Source organism: Rhinichthys klamathensis, unplaced genomic scaffold (assembly GCF_029890125.1).
Source record: "Rhinichthys klamathensis goyatoka isolate OS25496 unplaced genomic scaffold, OSU_Roscu_1.1 h1tg000343l_1, whole genome shotgun sequence".
NCBI classification, from domain to species: domain Eukaryota; kingdom Metazoa; phylum Chordata; class Actinopteri; order Cypriniformes; family Leuciscidae; genus Rhinichthys; species Rhinichthys klamathensis.
In genome coordinates, this window is record NW_026606857.1 from 1091744 (window position 1) to 1112386 (window position 20643).

Genomic DNA, 20643 nt, shown 5'->3' on the forward strand with positions numbered 1-20643 from the left:
TTGTCTGGGGCTATTTTCAATTAAAAATTGGTACACTTGTTATGCATTTTGGCCGTTCATTTTAACACAGTCTCATCTAACTGACGTTAAAGGGGGCCCTAAAACGTCGGATGTTGACGTATGGTCAAAAGCGTCAGTCATATGACGTCTTGGGATGAGACACACGACAACAGCGTTTTTCGGGGCCTGAAAACGCAAACTTTTGAAAACGGGTTTCAAAGTGCAAGTTTTTGAAAATGATACTGTTATCATCTCTGTGTAAACTACTAAAACACGAATCTGTGAAGACGGTGACGGCATATGCGTATTATGTGTTTAGTCTATGCATGCGTGTTTCCCGCGAGTGCTCTGTAATACAATGTGTATGTGCGCAGGTGCACTGACCTACTGACCTGACATGCATAATACAGCGTTTTTAGTTGTTTTCGCAGATCTGTGTCAACGGGGATCGTTTTGATAACAATGCCATCTGAACAAAGAAAAAACCTTTCAGTTTTTTGTGAATATACGAAAATAGTTTTTGTGCGCAAAAAATTAAAAATAACAACTTTATTCAACAATTTCTTCTCTTCTGTGTCAGTCTCTGACGCTTTTCAAGTGAGCACGGCGACGCATGCGTGGGATGCTGGCGCAGGAGCTGGCCAATACTGAGCCGCCGTTCTGACGTAGAACCCAAAGGCGCTGCACTGTGTTTACAATGTGAACAGCTTCAAGAAACTGACATGGAAGAGGGGTTCGGGTTTGTAACTAAGAAAACCTATATAGGCTATATACATATATATAGTTTGCGTGCCGTGTGCTTGCCTGCTTGCTGTGTTGTGTTCGTAAATATGAGCACGCGAGAGAGAAAGTAGGCTACGTGCGCAGTTCAAGCACTGCCGTCCTCTGCTGATTCCTGTGTTGTGACCGAAATAGCACGCGTGGGAGCACATGCGCAAAACAGTTTTGTAAAATGATATATGAAACATTTTTATTTGATCATATATCATTTTACAAAACTGTTTTGCGCATAATGCACTATTTCGGTCACAACACTGCAATATGGAGGACGGCGGTGCTGAAACCATCAACTGTCGATGCTGTTCTCTTCCTTCATAACTCATACGGAAAAGGATTTATGTAAATAGTTGTGCAACTGCGCAAACTTTGTTTTGAAGTTTAATGTTTGAGTTGCAGAGGAATTTGTGACTGTTTCACCTGTTCAACCACATCAAAGTTTCATAATTAGTAAGTCGTGTTTTTCTCTTTTTTTTTTCTTTTGTTCTGACTGCTGAGGGGGCCACTGTGCCTTGGTGAAACGGTGTTTGTACATGTATTTGTTTAATTAGCGAGCAATGCAAGCAAACATAAAATACAGCATATAGCAAAAAAAGAAGTAAAAAAGGTATTTACTGTGAGAAACGGACATCGGGCTCGGTTCGGGCATAAAATATAACCGTTATGGTCGGGTCTGGTCGGGTCGGGTTAAATGATTTCGGGTACGGGCCGGGCTCGGGCTTCAGTTTAAAACCTGTGCAGACCTCTAGGTTGAACCACTGTCAACCATTTTAATGATGTCTTCACCACCTTTCTGGACCTTGAAAGCTCTCAGATTTCAACAAAAATATCTTGTTTTCCGAAGATGAACAAAGAGATCCTATTATGGTCATGTGTGTGTGTGTGACTGCACATGCTGAGTAACCCCCCTGATGTCTTCCTGTCCTGCTCTCTCTCTTTCTGTCTTTCTATACACGCTCTCTGAAGGCAAAGGCAAATTAAATATTTTGCTCTTCAGAAGCCACATGAGTGGGTTCTATGGAGAAAAAAATGCCTCTCGCAGCAAGCTCCGCCCGAGTGAAAGAGTGTTTCACTCTTTGATGGCTTAAATTTTTGAACTGTGTTTATGTGTGTCTGAGTGGGGATTATCTGCAGCATCTGTCTGTAGTTTTTCTTTCAGCTTTCTTTGCTTTGGCAGGCTTCGCTCTGAAGCACCACAGAAAAGGCACTGAAGCATGGGTCAGGGAGTGTGGACATGCACTTCAAGCTACTTTACTGAATAAGAAAGTGCTTACTTTCTTTATATATTTCCAAAAAGAGCTTTGAATGTCTTACTGATAGAGAGAACACAAGTTGTCTCTGCATGTTAAGCAACCCATGCTCATCGAAAAAACATGACTGTAATGACATTTTGGGGAAAACGATATTATGTTGCTTTTTGCACGTTTTGCAACACTTTCAAAGTGAAAGGTTCTGTGATTGGAGCTAAGCATGTTCAGGTTTATCAGAAACAGGTGAACATGAATCTGGCAACATTTTATTTCGTTTGTTGTTGTATCTATTGCTGTAGTTTGGAAATTAAATGTCCAGTGGCATTTGAAAAAAAATGTCCCACCTTCACTAAACCCTACCCTAACCTTAAACGATATTGAACTTTTGTCTTGATTCGTATTTCATCTGAGTTCTTCGCAATGCTGTACCAGGTGAGCTACTGAGCAAGTTTAGTACATCAGAAAAGCCATACGTATGGCAAGCAGGGCAGGGCCGAGAGCCGTGGGAACGGAGCGAGGCCGATGGCACGATTGCTAATGAGCGCCACACTGGTCTCGAGTCTCACAGAAGGAGATCCAGAAGGATAAAAGGAGGAGTGACGACAGTGAGAGAGGACCAGGCCTGGAGTTTATGTTGTGGTTTTAGAGGGGCTGCCGCTTTACTTTCGTTTTGTTGTTGGCATATTTTTCAAATGAGAAGGTTAATATAGGACATGAGAAAATGTTTAAAAAGAAAAATGTTGTGTTGAGAAGTAATGACCTCCTGGCAAAGATGATTCTGGGTCATCTTTGAACCTTTTTTTGGGCATGCAAAGATAAATTGTTTCCTATTTGACTTTCACAAAGTAGTGAGTCCATTCATTTGGACTGTCGCTCTGAGAGACAGTGAAAGTGGGAGTTAAAAAAGGAGTACCAAGGCTGAAAGAGAAAGACTGAGTGACACTGAGAAATGGAGGGAGAAAGTGAACATCATCCTGCAGGGCTTTTCGATTCTTGTCCTTAAGAGGAACACTGTGCTTTTTCTTCAACAAAGCTTCTGGCAAAAAGAAACAGCCAGGACATGCACACCCAGACCTTGTGACATGTGTCTGTTCTCCTTGAATATCAATCTTCGGCTGAAGGGTGGAAAAATGGGAGGTTATAGTGCTTTCGGCACACTGGTTCCTCTCTTGTGTGTGTGTGTGTGTGTGTGTGTGTGTGTGTCTGGCAGTCGGAGCCCTGTTCTGGTGGGGTGGGAGCAGATGCAGGACTGTATGGAGGGCAGGTGCACTCCGCTCTGCAACAGTGGCCACCAGAGAAACCCAGCGGCTGTTGCTGCTGCTGCAGTAAAAAAGGCAGCCCCAGGAGGAGAGCTTTTTATAGCAGATATTCAGCCTGAGATCAGAGAAAACACAGAAGATACTAACGTAGGGATGGGAACCATAAGGAATGTAATGATTATGTCTCAACGTAATGAATCATTGTCCTTTATGATTCTATAACAAATCACTCCTAATTTTTAAGAGAGAAAAATCTGCATTTACTTATTTCCTTTGTTGCCAAATGAGATAATTTAAGATTTCAACAGTTAGTTAAGAAATCCGAAATAAACTGACAATTCTTGTAAAAAAAACCGTCCTGAATGTTATGTCCTGAAATACAGCTCTGATCAAGCCTTGTTTGATACGGTGGATTTTGACATTGAGTGTGATAGTAATGATGTGTAATGGTACTGACATAAGACTGGATAAGCCTTGTTACACCAATCTTGCAGCCAATTAACTTGTATAATTAAAATATAAGAATAAAAAGAAATGGATTGCTGATGAAACCTAAAAAATACTGATTTGGTATATTTTGTCAAATGAATGAATCATACAAATAATTAATTAATTAATTAACAAATAATTAAATACATTCTGTACACAACCATTAATTTTTAATGTTTTTTAAAATAATTTTCTTATGCTCACAAAGGCTGGATTTATTTCAGAAAAAATAGAGCAAACCCAGTAATATCATGATATATTATTTTTACTTAATATAACTGTTTTCTATTTGAATATGTTTTTACATGTAATTTATTCCTGTGATCGCCAAGCTGAATTTTCAGCATCATTACTCCAGTCTTCAGTCACATGATCCTTCAGAAATCATTCTAATATGCTGATTTGGTGCTCAAGAAACATTTCTTATTATCAATGTTATTCCATTTTCTTAATCTTATTCTCTATTCTTTCCCCCCTATATTTCCTTTTGAAACAGAAGATAGGGGCAGGAGAGCGGCTCCTTTTTATAAACAGCCAATTGGCTTTAATTATAGTCAAAAACCATGATTTGCTAGTTTCAGGTGGTATGCGGAAGGGCATTGTCCTTCTAGAGATCATTCGACTGGATAACAATATGCGAATGCGTGCAACATGAGTCATCAATAGGCCTATTCTGTTCTGTTTCCTTGGAATAAAAAGACAGTCAATTTAGTTATGTTAGAGGACAGAGTATAATTTATGCTACAATTTATATCCATGCTCAAGAGTGTCAGAAGTCTACAGTACATCTATATCAGGTTCTATACCAATAGCAGAATGAAAAACAAGGTAAATATTGGCTCAGTAGTGGTTTGTGGTCCAATAATTTGTGTCTCAGCAGTACTCTGCTTGATCTGCACATGTCCGTGCTGTGTGTTCAGGAATTACTGTATCATTTTCCATACAGGCCACGAAACTGTATCCTAAGACGAGATTTGCTGACCCAGTAAAATAAAAGCAACATATATGAGGGAAAAAAAGAGTCATTCTTACTGCCTTACACTTCAGGTCCCTAGTGAAAAATAATTATACTAAAATATAATTTAAATACATTTATTTTATGCTAAGAAGACAATAAACCCAGAGCTGAAGACAATAAACCCAGAGCTGAAGACAAGAAGCCCAGAGCTGAAGACAAGAAGCCCAGAGCTGAAGACAAGAAGTCCAGAGCTGAAGACAAGAAGCCCAGAGCTGAAGACAAGAAACCCAGAGCTGAAGACAAGAAGCCCAGAGCTGAAGACAAGAAACCCAGAGCTGAAGACAGGAAGCCCAGAGCTGAAGACAAGAAGCCCAGAGCTGAAGACAAGAAACCCAGAGCTGAAGACAAGAAGCCCAGAGCTGAAGACAAGAAACCCAGAGCTGAAGACAAGAAGTCCAGAGCTGAAGACAAGAAGCCCAGAGCTGAAGACAAGAAGCCCAGAGCTGAAGACAAGAAACCCAGAGCTGAAGACAAGAAGCCCAGAGCTGGAGACAAGAAACCCAGAGCTGAAGACAAGAAGCCCAGAGCTGAAGACAAGAAGCCCAGAGCTGAAGACAAGAAGCCCAGAGCTGAAGACAAGAAACCCAGAGCTGAAGACAAGAAGCCCAGAGCTGAAGACAAGAAACCCAGAGCTGAAGACAAGAAGCCCAGAGCTGAAGACAAGAAGCCCAGAGCTGAAGACAAGAAGCCCAGAGCTGAAGACAAGAAACCCAGAGCTGAAGACAAGAAGCCCAGAGCTGAAGACAAGAAACCCAGAGCTGAAGACAAGAAGCCCAGAGCTGAAGACAAGAAACCCAGAGCTGAAGACAAGAAGCCCAGAGCTGAAGACAAGAAGCCCAGGGCTGAAGACAAGGAACCCAGGGCTAAAGACAAGAAGCCCAGGGCTGAAGACAAGGAACCTAGAGCTGAAGACAAGAAGCCCAGAGCTGAAGACAAGAAACCCAGAGCTGAAGACAAGAAGCCGCTGAAGACAAGAAACCCAGAGCTGAAGACAAGAAGCCCAGGGCTGAAGACAAGGAACCCAGAGCTGAAGACAAGAAGCCCAGGGCTGAAGACAAGAAGCCCAGAGCTGAAGACAAGAAGCCCAGAGCTGAAGACAAGAAGCCCAGAGCTGAAGACAAGAAGTCCGGAGCTGAAGACAAGAAACCCAGAGTTGAAGACAAGAAGCCCAGAGCTGAAGACAAGGAACCCAGAGCTGAAGACAAGAAGCCCAGGGTTGAAGACAAGAAGCCCAGGGCTGAAGACAAGGAACCCAGAGCTGAAGACAAGAAGCCCAGAGCTGAAGACAAGAAGCCCAGAGCTGAAGACAAGAAGTCCGGAGCTGAAGACAAGAAACCCAGAGTTGAAGACAAGAAGCCCAGAGCTGAAGACAAGAAGCCCAGGGCTGAAGACAAGGAACCCAGAGCTGAAGACAAGAAGCCCAGAGCTGAAGACAAGAAACCCAGAGCTGAAGACAAGAAGCCCAGAGCTGAAGACAAGAAGCCCAGGGCTGAAGACAAGGAACCCAGAGCTGAAGACAAGAAGCCCAGAGCTGAAGACAAGAAACCCAGAGCTGAAGACAAGAACCCCAGAGCTGAAGACAAGAAACCCAGAGCTGAAGACAAGAAGCCCAGAGCTGAAGACAAGAAGCCCAGAGCTGAAGACAAGAAGCCCAGAGCTGAAGACAAGAAGCCCAGAGCTGAAGACAAGAAGCCCAGAGCTGAAGACAAGAAACCCAGAGCTGAAGACAAGAAGCCCAGAGCTGAAGACAAGAAGCCCAGAGCTGAAGACAAGAAGCCCAGAGCTGAAGACAAGAAGCCCAGAGCTGAAGACAAGAAGCCCAGGGCTGAAGACAAGAAGCCCAGAGCTGAAGACAAGAAGCCCAGAGCTGAAGACAAGAAACCCAGAGCTGAAGACAAGAAGCCCAGAGCTGAAGACAAGAAGCCCAGAGCTGAAGACAAGAAGCCCAGAGCTGAAGACAATAAGCCCAGAGCTGAAGACAAGAAGCCCAGAGCTGAAGACAAGAAGCCCAGAGCTGAAGACAAGAAGCCCAGAGCTGAAGACAAGAAGCCCAGAGCTGAAGACAAGAAGCCCAGAGCTGACTAAATTTGACTCAAAGTGTGATTATTTGCATTCATATTTTTTGAAAAAAGAAAAGTAACCAAGTAAAAGATATTTAATTCTTCACATTCTTCCACCAGTGAATGAACTGTCTGTGTATTAGTGCGTGCACAAGTTTTGCATGATTCATATCTGCGTAATGCCGCAACTGGTAAAACGAGCGCATTTGTGTGCAAGCGACTCGGGCAACCCGGGTTTGATTCCAGTCCGAAGTGGTTCCTACATTCAATGTGCAAATATCTGTTCCCATTATCTCACTGATGTTCTCTGGATAAGTAAGTTACTGGCAGGGGCGGAGTGGGACCAAAAAATCTACCGGGAAATTTCGTAGACCACCGGCCCTCGTCGCCGGCAGGGCCAGATTAAGAGGCCCCTGGGCACAATGTCTTGTAGGTCCCCTCTTAGGCAGGCCAAATGTATATTTTGTTCAGGGACATTTTAATATGGCATTTACAGTTTTACTGATTTAAAAGTAACTTTGTTGTACTATGCTGGAGTAAAGTTCATAAATGGTCGTTCTTTCCCATAGGAATTTGTAAAACTATGTTGGGTGGACCTCTGTGCCTCTAGGGGGGTTCGGGGGCATGCTCCCCCGCAAGAAAATGTTTTACATTTTAAGGTTAAATGCATCAATCTTGTGCTCATTGAAGAGATCAAAATTAAGAGCTTCAACCCATGAACTGCTCGTTGAACAAAGAAAAAGCATTGATTTGTACCAGGACAATAAAGAGGGCATCTTTTTAGTTATGAGAGTCTCCGTCTGCATTACATTATCAATGATGTTTTAGGATGCCAAACAATTATTATAATAATGTAATAATGATTTATATAATTATTCCTATGACGTTAAATCCATTTAGCCTATAAATGTACTATATAAATGAAAATTAATATTTCAAAAGTATATTTTAGCCTACATTACACTATAATATAGGACAATTAAAATATTTTTGTCCTAATTTCTTCACTTGCAAGAAATAAACCCTTGAGCTTTTATTTAGGAGAAAACACCAGATAACCATCCTGATCGCGTGAGCAAAGTAATCACGCAGCGCAGACAGGATGCCTATTCTTAAAGTCTTGTGCTGTTTTATAAAGACACACAGCCATATCATGGTTTTAATTTTAGTTCGTTGGCAAAATATAACGCTAGAGACCTTAATGTTAGGTTATACATTTTACATCTTTACATATGTGTTGGGAAAAGGGAGAAGAGAGAGTTCGGCAAAAGGCGGATTCGAACTCGGGTCGAGCGCATCAAAAGCTGCTTTCAAGCACTTTACGACCTACGCCACTGTAGCTATTTCGAAACGGGCGTCTTTTTGCTGAAAAGACAGGCACTTAGTGCAAATATACGCTCCGTTATAGAAAATGTTAAAAAAATATATGTTTTCTTCCCCTCGCTTGGGCCCCAAGTGCACATGGCAAACTTGCAATGAATACATTTTATCAGACCGGCCCTCGCGGCCTCGAAACACCACCGGCCCACCGGGAAAACTCCCGACTCTCCCGATTGCCACTCCGCTACTGGTTACTGGTATAAGGCACATTCTCAAGCAGCACCATTATTTTTAAAGATTACTTTATTGTAGCCTATTTGAAGCACACAATAATGATGTCATTAGCACACTTCAAGTTTGCTTGGAATGCCATTGCAATGTGTTTTAAAATAACTAAAAGTGTGTTATCAGTATAATATTAATGTATGTTCAACACTCGTAACGTGCAATTGAATTGCAATTGTAATGTTACCAAAATACATTTGAAGTTTTTGCTGAGTGAATTCTGCATTTCAAACCTTAAATACAAGAGTATATTTAAAGTGTACTTCAGTATACTTGGAATAGTTCCACTTTATCAGCTGCAAGTTTAAGCACTACTTTTGGACAACTAAAATGCATTTAGTATAAAATTAGTTGTTCCAAGTATTAAGTATACCAATTTATAGTGTGGCATATACTTAGTTATACTTAATAAATTGTACTTAAGTTTACTATTTTTTAAAGGACAATTCCGGCGCAAAATGAACCTAGGGATTAATAACACATGGGTACCGAGTCGACCGTTCTCTGGGATTTGTTTTCATGATTATTGAATGTACCCAGTTTTAGCTCGAACCACAGATTAGCTTATAATGCTAGTATATAGAGTAAGTAAAAATAAAAATCGCTAGGTAATACCACTAACAAGGCTCAAAATAGCCCCACTCTAACACGGTAGCATAATGAGGGTCCCTACATGCAAACCGAAGCATTGAGAACTTTGTAAGTGTACAGACCTTGCTAGGGCACTCAACAGATTTTTGAACGGAAAAAAATGGTTCCATTATTGCCATCGATTAGGGATCCACTCAAGTTCATTGGCCCTGAAGTGTCGTCTCCTGAAAGAGCTTGGTTTGACTATCGTCAGAAACAGTGTGCTTGCGATAAAGGCTTGGCTTTTGAGACTGTCGGCAAACATTCACTTGAAGTGGCCTTGAGTTTGTGTGTCTAAAGTGCTTGTGGGAAAACGAATTAGCATATTTAGAATTCTGGAACATCAAGAATGTTCGTGTTTGCGTGGTTATGAATAAACATGACCATTGCTCTTGTCTATCTGTTTTGGCAAAAGTACTCAATGGAGATGTGAGAAGTCAATCTTAATCAAAGGGTTGTAGACACAATGGGTTGGCAGTCCCTTCACAGTAATAAAAATAAAAAGACTGACATTTTAGAATCTACTCAGCTACAGAGTTAGTAACCAGAGATATATTTTTTATAGGCTCACACTCACACATGTATAATTTGCCCGAAAAGCCCGAAGCCCGAAGCTATTCACAAACTGTATAAAATAATTTGACCTATATTTATACCCAAAAGTCCAGGGGGCCAAAGGCATTTTTGAGTTCTCGTTTGACATAATCTAGAGCCTGATTCTGGAAGAGCCTTTAACCCTCTAAATTTGTGGAGTTACGGAATATATATATATAGCACACAATTACATGCTTTGACTTTTACTGATGGATGAATGCACTTGGAGAGAAATGTAGAGGGCAAAAAACTCTGCCTAAAATATACTTCTTGGAGGGATAGTAATTGAGTCTTTGGGGGATACATTTTGCTATAGCAATATCTTGTTTATTTTTGCCACCTCATGTAGTATATAAGCTAATTGTCAAATAGAAATTTGAGGTGTGGAAAGCACAGGTTGTGAGTGTGCAAATATTAGGATAATGGACAACGTTGCTATGGCAACTTTCATACTGTATTACAATAATGTTCCTCTTGTTACATTCTCGCCTCAGTTCTGAGGATTCAGAATATTATTGCAATAATATTTATATTAAATATAATATATAAGTACAGCATCATATTATATACTCTACCGTTCAAAAGTATGTCTGTAAGAGGTTTTTTTTTCTTTTTTTTCAATGAAGTCTCTGATGCTCACCAGGTTGGATTTATTTGATCAAAAATAAAGACAAATTGTGATTTTTTTATAACAATTTTATAACAATTTAAAGTAACTGTTTTCTATTTGAATATATTTTTAAACGTAGTTTATTCCTGTTAAGGCAAAGCAACATTTTCAGCATACATTACAGTCTTCAATATTAAATGATCCTTCATAAATCATTTTAATATGCTGATTTGTTGCAGAAACATTTCTTATTATTATCAATGTTGAAAACAGTTGCTGTTACCGCTTAACATTTTTATGTGATACTTTTCCCCAGGATTTTTTAATGAATAGAACATAGAACAATAGAACAGATTTTTTTTGGGATCAAAATAATGTGTCTTTGTTAAATAAAGGTATCAATTTCTTTAAAAAAAATTCATAGTGACCCCAAACTTTTGAACTATTGTATAAACAATTCTGAACCTCTGATACGCCTAACCTTTATTACAAAAAATGACTGAGGTATTACCACGGTACACTGATGGAATCCCATGATAATGTCAAGTCACTTTGATATCATGTTACTGAAATTCATGTACCATATGGTATTTATGGTACTCCTAAGTCTTGTCCAAAAACCATGACAGTGCCATAGTATTTTTGATGTCATATGTCATATATGATGTCATACAAACCACTTTTATGACACTTTTACTATTTCTGGCATCTGACAGAATAAAATCTGTGTACATATACCAACAAATAGTCATTCTGAAAGAAATAAAAAAACGAGAAAAAAAGTGCACGTCTTAGATGTTGGTTTTGGAATGATACGACTGATTTTTCATTGTTCCCAAAAAGGGTTTAGGTAAAATATTCATCCAAAATTAGTTGAATATTGCACAAGAGTTATACATTTTAGTGACACTGGACAAAATTTGGTAGACTGGTGTGTATGAGAATGTGTCTCCTTGACTTCACATGTCAAGGTGTGTGTCCTTCTGTGGCTTGATTCTGCAGTTGTTCTCCTGTCCTTCCTCACGCATCACTGACAGAGCTGATAAATGGTGCAGCTGGATTATATGTGAATGTGCTGAAAACCCATCAGGGAGACAAGAGGGCTTCATTTCTGAGCATAGCCTGTGGGTCCCCGCATGAGTCCTCACAATGACACCTTTTACAACCCCATGGACAATAAATTTAGTTTATTGCCCCTATATAGCAGTACACTATTTACGCAGAGCAGTGTAAACATGGCAAAACTTGCTCATAGCTTGCTTGGTAAAATAACAGATCAAGCATCTTACGCTAATGAAAGCTGCCAAAAAGTGACACAATATTTTGGATGAAATTTTGGACGTAATGTATTGTAATCATTCGGTACCATATGTTTTTATAGCCTGGTTGTTTGGACATGCATCATGGTAGTAACATGGTATTTTTGGAAGTAGCCAACCTTTTTTTTAAGTGAATTTCAGAGCCAAAAAAACATTCTGCTGAGGCATTGTGCTGCCTCAGTACTTGTTTGTAAGGGTAATAATGGATCTTTCCAGGAAATGTTGCAGTTTGGTGCATGTGGGAAAAAGGAGAAAGGGAGAGTTTGAGCTTTTTGTCAAATGAAAACTTGTATTTTCATAGAATAGTTCTGGAGACTCTAATGCACCAGAGCTTGTAAAGATCCATCTTCCAAGAAGAAGCCTTTGAAAAGTTAATGCTAAAGCTAAATTATTTTAGCTAGATGACTGCATGTTTAGTTTTGACTATGACTGAACAGCACTACCAGACGGTGAGCTGGGTTACCCGGGAAAACCCATGATCCTCTGATGATTATTTTCAGACACACTCTTACTCTTGCATGATGCATAAAAATGCAAGTGACCCAAACATTAACTCAGCAGCTCATCTCCCTTGAGTACAGAATATTTTACTGGTTTTAGCTGTCATTGTAAATATAATCTTTAGTTTTACTGCCAGTATACACTCATGTAAATAAAGGTTTATAGATTTTGCAGCCTAAATGTGCTGGTTTTCTATAGAAATCAGAAACCAAACTGATCTGAAGAACCCACATCAAAAACTTTTTAATCTTCAAAGACTTATATCAGGAAGAACCTTATACAGTGAAAATATGTCTTGGTCAGAGCCCAACAGAGCCGGACAGTAACGGAGTACATTTACTTGAGTACAGTACTTAAGTACAATTTTGAGGGATCTGTACTTTACTCGAGTATCATTTTTGGGGATTACTCATGACTTTACTCAAGTACATTTGAGAGGCAAATATTGTACTCTTTACTCCAATACATTTCTATCCATAACCGTGAGTACCCGAGTAAAAAAAAAAAAAGAAAAAGAAAAGGAAAAATCTCGGAAACCCCCAATTTGTTGTTTCCCTCTCAAACGTGATTGGATTGTGCAGGCGCCACTGATTCGGACAGCCTATCAGCAATCACTTTCAGCTTTCCGCCAAAGTCAACTCCATGGTCAGATTTTATATTACACATTAATGTAAGCCAAGCATTTGGTTTGAAGTTCTTGAGTATGTGGTGTGTTTAACACAGTCAGGTTCAAATGTGGCAGTGGCGTAGCCACCAGGGATTTCTGATTTCTTAAAAAAAAAACTTTAGGAGGCAAAATATATTTTTACTGATTATGTGAATTACACTGCGCAAACCAAAGTAGGCTACTACCCAGCGAATGAAGAAGGGTTGGCGCTCAGTCTCCACAGTACATAAAATATTAATTTTGTTTTATTTTATTTTTCGGGTTTGCATTTATGAGGAAAAAACAATGTTATGGACGTGTTCTCCGTTACGGACGTGAGCGCTCTGAAAGCGGCATAAAAAATGCTTTAAAACTTTCACAGAGACATCAAACAGAAAACACAAAACCTTTCTTTAACCTGAATTTCGTTTTGCATTAATTGTATCTTAATTTTAATCAATGTTTCATCAACCAATTGCCTGGGTTTAATAAATAAGAAGTAAATAGCAGACGATAGATAAGAAACGGAGGCGCTGGCACGTGAACTGGATCTCGTCTCATAAATGAACCGAAACTCAGTGTATAAGGTAGCCTACTTGCCTCTCACAGACATGTCTACTTTTAAACAGAAAAATTCAAAACGAAAGAAAACAGACTACAGACTGTTCTCTGCTTATGTAATCCGTATGAAATGTGCGTTCACTACTGAAGATCGCGAGTCAGCATCGTCAACTTCATCTAGCCGACACTGACAAAGAAAACACTTGTTTATTAACAAGTGTTTATTAATAAACAATTAAAATATCTCCTTGCTATATTTTACATATTCATAATCATTCCTTTTGCCGGTTCTTTCTGACAGCTTTTAGGTGCTTTATTGGCAGCGCCACCCTTACATGTGTGTGTGTGTGTGTGTGTTGTCCCCGCATTTAAAGATGGGACCCCCCAAAAATTTAATTAAATTAAATAAAGCAACATGGTAAAAAGATGAAAATGACTTGATTTTACTTTCAATTCCTTTTACATTCTCCAAGGTATTAACATTAACATTTTTCATAACTCCATGTAGGACGTTTCTGTGCATAAATGTAAGCACTGTGGCAGTAGATTAGTAATGCAATATTTAGAAAATCTACTCTTGTACTCTTGATACTCAAGTACTTTTAAAAACAAGTGCTTTAGTACTTTTACTTAAGTAGACATCTGAATTTAGTACTTTTACTTGTACTTGAGTAAAATTTAGCAAGGGGTATCTGTACTTTTACTCAACAAAGCTCTGTACTCTGTCCGCCTCTGGAGCCCAAGATACTGCAAAGGACAACTGAAGATTTATTTTTAAAAGTGAAATATGGGCCTACTAAAATGAATTATCATTTAAACAGCGTTTTACTGAGTTTTTTATATAAATACATTTAAAAAAGATTCAATATCAAAGGAAATGGGTCTCTGAGCAACTGAATGCAAACAACCATCTGCTTATCTCATGAAATTTGAGCTCACTGATGTCTTCAACCAAACTATGAGTTATTTAATTTATTTCAATCCTTTGTAGTGTTTTGATGTCTTTTGAGGTTGATTTGAAATGTGAGATGTTAATTGTTTTGTTCAAATAAGATTATTTCATTTATTTCAAGTTGAAAGTTCAGAAAAATAAAAGAGAAATAAACCGAGAAAAAAGAATAATCGTAAAAAAGTTAATTATTTTATGACCATTATTCATCCTTGAAAATTAAACTACTGAGATATAAAACAAAAACAAAGATAGCATACTTCTAAACATATCATGTAACACAAAATGTATGTGTTGCATCAGTGCTCTGCTTCAGTCTTAAAGGGATAGTCCACCGAAAAATCTGTTATTAACACTCATGTTGTTCCAAACCTGACTTTCTTTATTCTTTAAAAGATAAAAAGAAACATACTTTGAGAAATGTCGCATTTTCCACCCATTCAGTTTGGTTGATAACAGAATGTTCATTTTTTGGAGAACTCACTTTTGGAAAAGGCCTCACTGGTACTGAGACTCAGCAAACAAAATTTTCTGCATTAAGTTTTAGGAGTTTGTTATTTAAGTAAAAAAAATAAAGCATTATCTTAAATGTTGATTAATACAAGAGTGTATGAAGTAAACACGTAAACATATTCCAACGAGGAAATTATGGTCCGTAGATCACTTCACAAACAAAATTATTGTTAAAGAATACAAACACATGTGCAACAACACATTTGTTCACATAACAGACACATGCATTTATCTTGGTTCGCCTACTTCAAACACACACACACACACGCACGCATGCACGCACGCACGCACACACACACACACACACACACACAAATGGAGGTGTGTTCTGGGTGGCAGTTGGCTACAGTGAAGGGTGCACACACAGATAATGGGAGCACACAAGGCCATAAATAATGCAACAGCGACAGCATTCAGTGAAAACTCTGCCCTCTCAGCACACCTCCCGTACCTCCACAGGGACGGTAAAAAAAAAAAAACTGTTTTAATCTCCTTCCCTCTGCACCTTCATCCCTCACTCACATCACAAAAAAAGGGAGGGAGAGGGAAAAGGAGAAATCATCTTCAGAGGGAATAAATAAGTCACACTTTCACCACAGCTCCCACAAAGGACACATCCGACTGAATTAGTGTTAGACTTTTCCTCACAGAGCATTTGTGCATGCTGGTGTGATTCTGTATCCGTGTGAAGGTGTGTCTGGCCCATAATTCATTTCTGCAATACAGGCAGAATAAAACAATCGCTTATAGATGAGATCGCAAGACAGGGGAGGTGCAATATTCTTGCTGAAAAGTTAAGAGAAGATAAGCAGTTTTTACAGTGAATGGCAATCTTTTAAAGTTAGCATAAATAAAATTTTGATTTATAATAAACTTGGTCTTATTGTGCACAATTTATCAGAGCATGTAATTTCAAACAAACCAATCAAGTGTCATAAAGAACAGTTCAGCATATCAAAAAGCTTTAAACTTTAGGCCAGCATGGTCTGAAGATGAACCAAGTCAGCCAAAGTATGTGATCAGAAGAACGCTCAAAGCGTTTGAAAAAAGGACAAGTTTGGGATCAGTAAGATTTCTTTGAAAGAAATGAAAACTTTACTTTTATTCAGCAATGATGCATTAGATACTGTCAAAATATTTCTATTTCAAATAAATGTTGCTCTGTTGAAGTTTCTATTCATCAAAGAATCCTAAAGAAAAATGTCATGGTTTCCTGAAAAAAAATCAAGTAGCACATTGATAAGAAATGTTTCTTGAGCATCAAGCTTTGCCATTACATGAATACATTATATTTTAAATATATTAAAATAGAAAAAAGCTATTTTCAATTGTAATAATATTTTACAATATTACTGTTTTTACAGTATCTTTTTTTGAAAATACAGCCTTGGTGAGCATAAGGTAATTTTGTCAAAGAATCTTACCAACCTCAAACCTTTGAATGGGTTGTTCTGAAAATTTAAAATGCCAGAAAATGAACTCTAGCCTAAATTCCAGATAAAATCAAGTCCTGTTTTGAATGTCATTTCAGTTAGGGAATATCTAGAATATTAAGATAATAGGCACTATTCATAGGAGTACGGCTTGCACGTTCGTTCCAAGAAGTTTAGTCAACTGGATGCTGGAAGTGTCTTGTAGTTGTTGTTTTATGTGGCCAGCTAACATTTTTGATTCACAAATTTTATGATTATCTCCCACAAAGTGGGGGATGATCCTTCTAAAGTTAGATGGACAGATGGTACCAACACCAACCCTAGCAGATTGTATCCTTTTAAAACCATATCATTAGAGCAAGGCAGAGCTGTGATAAACCTTTAAACATTTTTTTGTTTGTGCATAACATAAACCCCAATTTACTAAGCGAATGCCAGGAAACACCAGAAAAACAACAACAAAAAAACACTTTTTGAAATAGTTTCCCTTGCAGCACTAAATAACATTAGACCACAAAAAAAGAAAGAAAAAAAAATGATACGTGTGAACTTCTAACATTTGCCTCATGATGCATGCCTGAGAGCATTGGGTCCTTTTGCGTTATGCTTACGAAGCAATAACGCGGCCAGCAATTTAATTCAGCACAGGGTAAAGGTGAGAGTCACCAATCCCTGCTCTTTCTCTCCTTCAGTCAGACCTATGACTATAGAGACAGAGTTATACCGGCCACAGTTGCCTGTTTCTTGATAAGCCACTCACTCAAACACCTTTCACACAGCCAAGGGTTCCAGAGAGCAGGGGAAGAGAAGAAACTCGGTGCCAGATTAATCTGCAGAGATATATTTGGAGATGCAAACCTTTGACAGCCAAGCTTCACTTTCACATGTGTTCAATAGATTTCTGTAGAATGGCTGCACATTCAGCATTGTGGAAAGGGGCCAAGAAAGACAAGATTTTCTTGGGGGAGTTTTCAGAGGCCTGGGCTTTGCACTGCCTCATTTATCTTTCTCATCTAACTTTGATCAAATCACACCACGCCTTTTCATCATGTCTGTACTTATTCTGCCATTTTATGCACCAATTCATCTTCCAAAGAGGAAACTGGACCCCATTCATAATTATTTTGTTGAAAATTGTTATGCTGAATTGCACTACAATCCTTTTAAAGCTTATTTACGCTTGTTCCATTGACAATAGAGAGGCTGAAAGCCATTAAAACTAAAGACAACGAATGCCCTGAAAGATGTATTATTCAGGATATTTTCGTAAACTAAAAGCAAATTATTCATTCGCTCACAAGAAGCAGAGTGATGGGTGCATTTATATTTCCTGCCCGACAGGAAGGCAATTATTGCAAAACTGCTGGTCTCTGCATATAAAGAACGACTGGAAGTGCAGGGCCTCTAATGCAATCTTTAAGATGACCAATAATGATCAATGACCCAATTTATAAAAAATATGATTTGGAAAATATTTATGTCATATTACACTTTTTTTAGTTTTTTTAGTTCTCTAATATTAAATGTATTATTTATATAAAAAAATATTTTTATTTTGGACAGAAAGTATTGTCTGTAATAGGGAATAATAATTGGAATAGGAAGACAATGCTCTACTTATCACACTTTTAAAGATCATCTTAAAAAGTGGCTTATGACGAATCAGTAGTGTAAACATTTTACTTCGAAATTTGAAATAATGTGTTGGGGTATTTTGTCTTTCATGTATATTTGATATGTATGTTTATCTGCCTGGGCCGCAGATGTAAATTAGCAATTTGCTATAATCTAGCTTGTTTTTTTATACTAATGTTCATTAACATGCATTGACCCTATCAAATAAATAAACAAATACAGAAATGCATGGATGAGTGAGGTGAGGTGAGGTGAGAATCCAGTTGCAGCAATATTTATTGAAAGCAAGACAATGATAATCCAAACAGGGGCTTAAAACCAGGAAAAAAACAGGAACATGAGCAAAACAAGAGCATAATCCAAAGGGCAGGAATGTGACAGCTTCAGACAACATGCAAAGACAACAAGCAACAAACCAAGACTGAAACACTGGGGAACACAGGATAACAAGAGGTTAAGGCACACCTGAAACTGACTAATCACTATGGTAACAAATAAGACAAAGGCAAACAGGAACTAAACCGGAAAGGGGAAGTAAAGATATAAGGAGAACAGAAAATACATTTCAAAATAACAGAATCATTATACAGGGATTGTGACATATGGATCATATGACTACAGAAGACTTGAAATATGCATTTAAAAGTTGTATGGGCTCTGGAGTACTTATCCAAACATTCTTCCTTTAGGTTTCATGGGTATACAGAAATCCCAAATGCAGAAAGAATTTTCATTTTTGGGGGAAAATATTCATTTAAATTGACAGTTTATGACAATATCAGAAGGCTGGTAAGTTGAAGGTTGGTGAAAAATGTTTGTTTACTACCAGTTTTATTCCATTTTCAGCAGTAAAATGAAAGACAATAATGTCTAACAGTAGCAGCCTTGGGGGGAGACAGTACTTATATTAGCATTTTCCGTTAGAACACACAAAAATAGTGCCAAAAAATGATTGACTGCATTGTTCATTCTCATGTATAAGACTGCACGGACGAATGTGGTTTCACAAAAATAGCAAAAAAGAGACCTTCATCATTCAGTCAAATGGAGTTGTGCGTTGTAATAAAGAGGAACGACTGCAGCGAAATACGTGTTAAATCATGGATTCAAAATGAGAAACAGCTAATCAGAGTTTTCTGTCAGCCAAATGTTTTATCTGACAATGACCTTCAATATTTGTTAGTTTTGTGGCTTGCAGTTATAATAAAGGGGGAGGTGACGTGTTTTTGGAGATGTTTTGATGAAGTATGGACATCAGTGATGTTTCCTTGTGTAATTAAATGTCGCTGCCACTTTTACTGTCTCTCATCATTCACAAGAGCTGAAATGAGCAGACGGGTTCAGAGCGCAATTCATCATGGTTAATCATTCAGGCCAGGCTGCACGGAAATCACTGCTGCATACTTGTTCAACAGATTAATTAAAAACAGCACAAAGTCTGGTCAAGTGGGGACATCTTCAGTTGTTTAGAAATATAATTTGATTTCAGCATTGTCATTAACTAATTACAATCAGCATAAAATATGCAAATTCGCAATCTATTGTGATGATTCAAAGTGAGAGTTTGTTGACCTTATACTCTGGCCTGGCTGCTCAAATTATACAGACTATACAGAAAATACTTTTCACGGCCCTTGAAAAAAGGGATGATGGTTATTGTGGTCATCGTGATTTGTTAGTGCTGGAACACTGAGCTAGAGCGCACAATGACCCAACAAACAATCCTCAAGAGGCCTTTGTCAAAATTTCAAAATAAAATAATGAGCACACAAACACTCTATCAGGGGTCAGGCATATTTACATTTGCAAACACTTTCATTCAGCTGACTAAATCAATCCGATCTTCTCCATCAGAGAAAAATAAAGCAATAAACTTGAGGCCAAGAGTTATGATTTTAACATGGGTACGTTCTAGGTACATGCTCTAAAAGGCACATCATACAGACAGTGAGGAAAATAACAATAATATTTACATTTATACAGAGAGTGAAATAGCATTCATTTTAAAGGGGATGTCTAATGTTTGCCTATTTCATGCATTCTGACTTATTTACACTGTTAAAGAGATGGATTCTCATGCTAAACATGGCCACAGTTTCAAAAAATGAGTTGGACGAATGACAGAGTATTTCTGTGCCAAATACACTCTTTCAGGATTCGTATAAGTTTCTGAAAGTTTTTTTTCGAGTATGGCCATGTATGATGTCATAAAGAGCGGAACTCCTTGTATGGGCAATTCTCCTGCAAAGCGCGTGCGCACATAAACCAGAACCCAGCTTTAGGGGAACAGTGGATGCAGTAAATTTCCGGGGCAGCAGCGGAATTGTGTTTGTTTGTTCCCAGCATTTTGGTGACAAGGCCCAGTTCGACGCTGGATTTGCAGATCGTTTGAAACTATAAGATGGACCAGTGGCGTAACGAGCCAACACCGGGCCCTTATGCAGGATTATCAAGGCGGGCCCCCTACTAACGTTACAACAGTAACGTGATGACGCAATGTCCACGAGTAGGCTTTTGCATGCAATACGCAAGGAAACTGTTTACACCTGGCCACTTCATGCTTTTTCTGTGATCGTATAGCTATCCGATCGTGAAAAGACCAGGTGTAAATTCCCTTCGAAACACATTCGAGACGGATTTGAATCCGGTCGCTCAAACCACTTCAGGAGGTGGTCTGGGCCGCATTCCAGACGACACTGGACAAGTGTAAATGCATCTGGTTGTTGAAACCACATATGTCAATTTTACTCCTCTAAAAATGCTAAAAAAATAAACGTGTGAGAGCGTGTTATAG

General features: G+C 38.5%; 1 protein-coding gene across 2 annotated transcripts in view; it reads left to right on the forward strand.

Moving 5' to 3' along the window:
• hdac1 (histone deacetylase 1) overlaps window positions 1-19699 on the forward strand; it is a 91926-nt gene extending 72227 nt beyond the window's left edge. For both annotated transcript variants that reach the window (XR_008809731.1, XR_008809732.1), the window contains exon 15: window positions 19690-19699. The gene's annotated coding sequence lies outside the window, so the exon portion shown is untranslated. The remainder of the gene's footprint in view (window positions 1-19689) is intronic.
• Window positions 19700-20643: the final 944 nt, after the last annotated feature.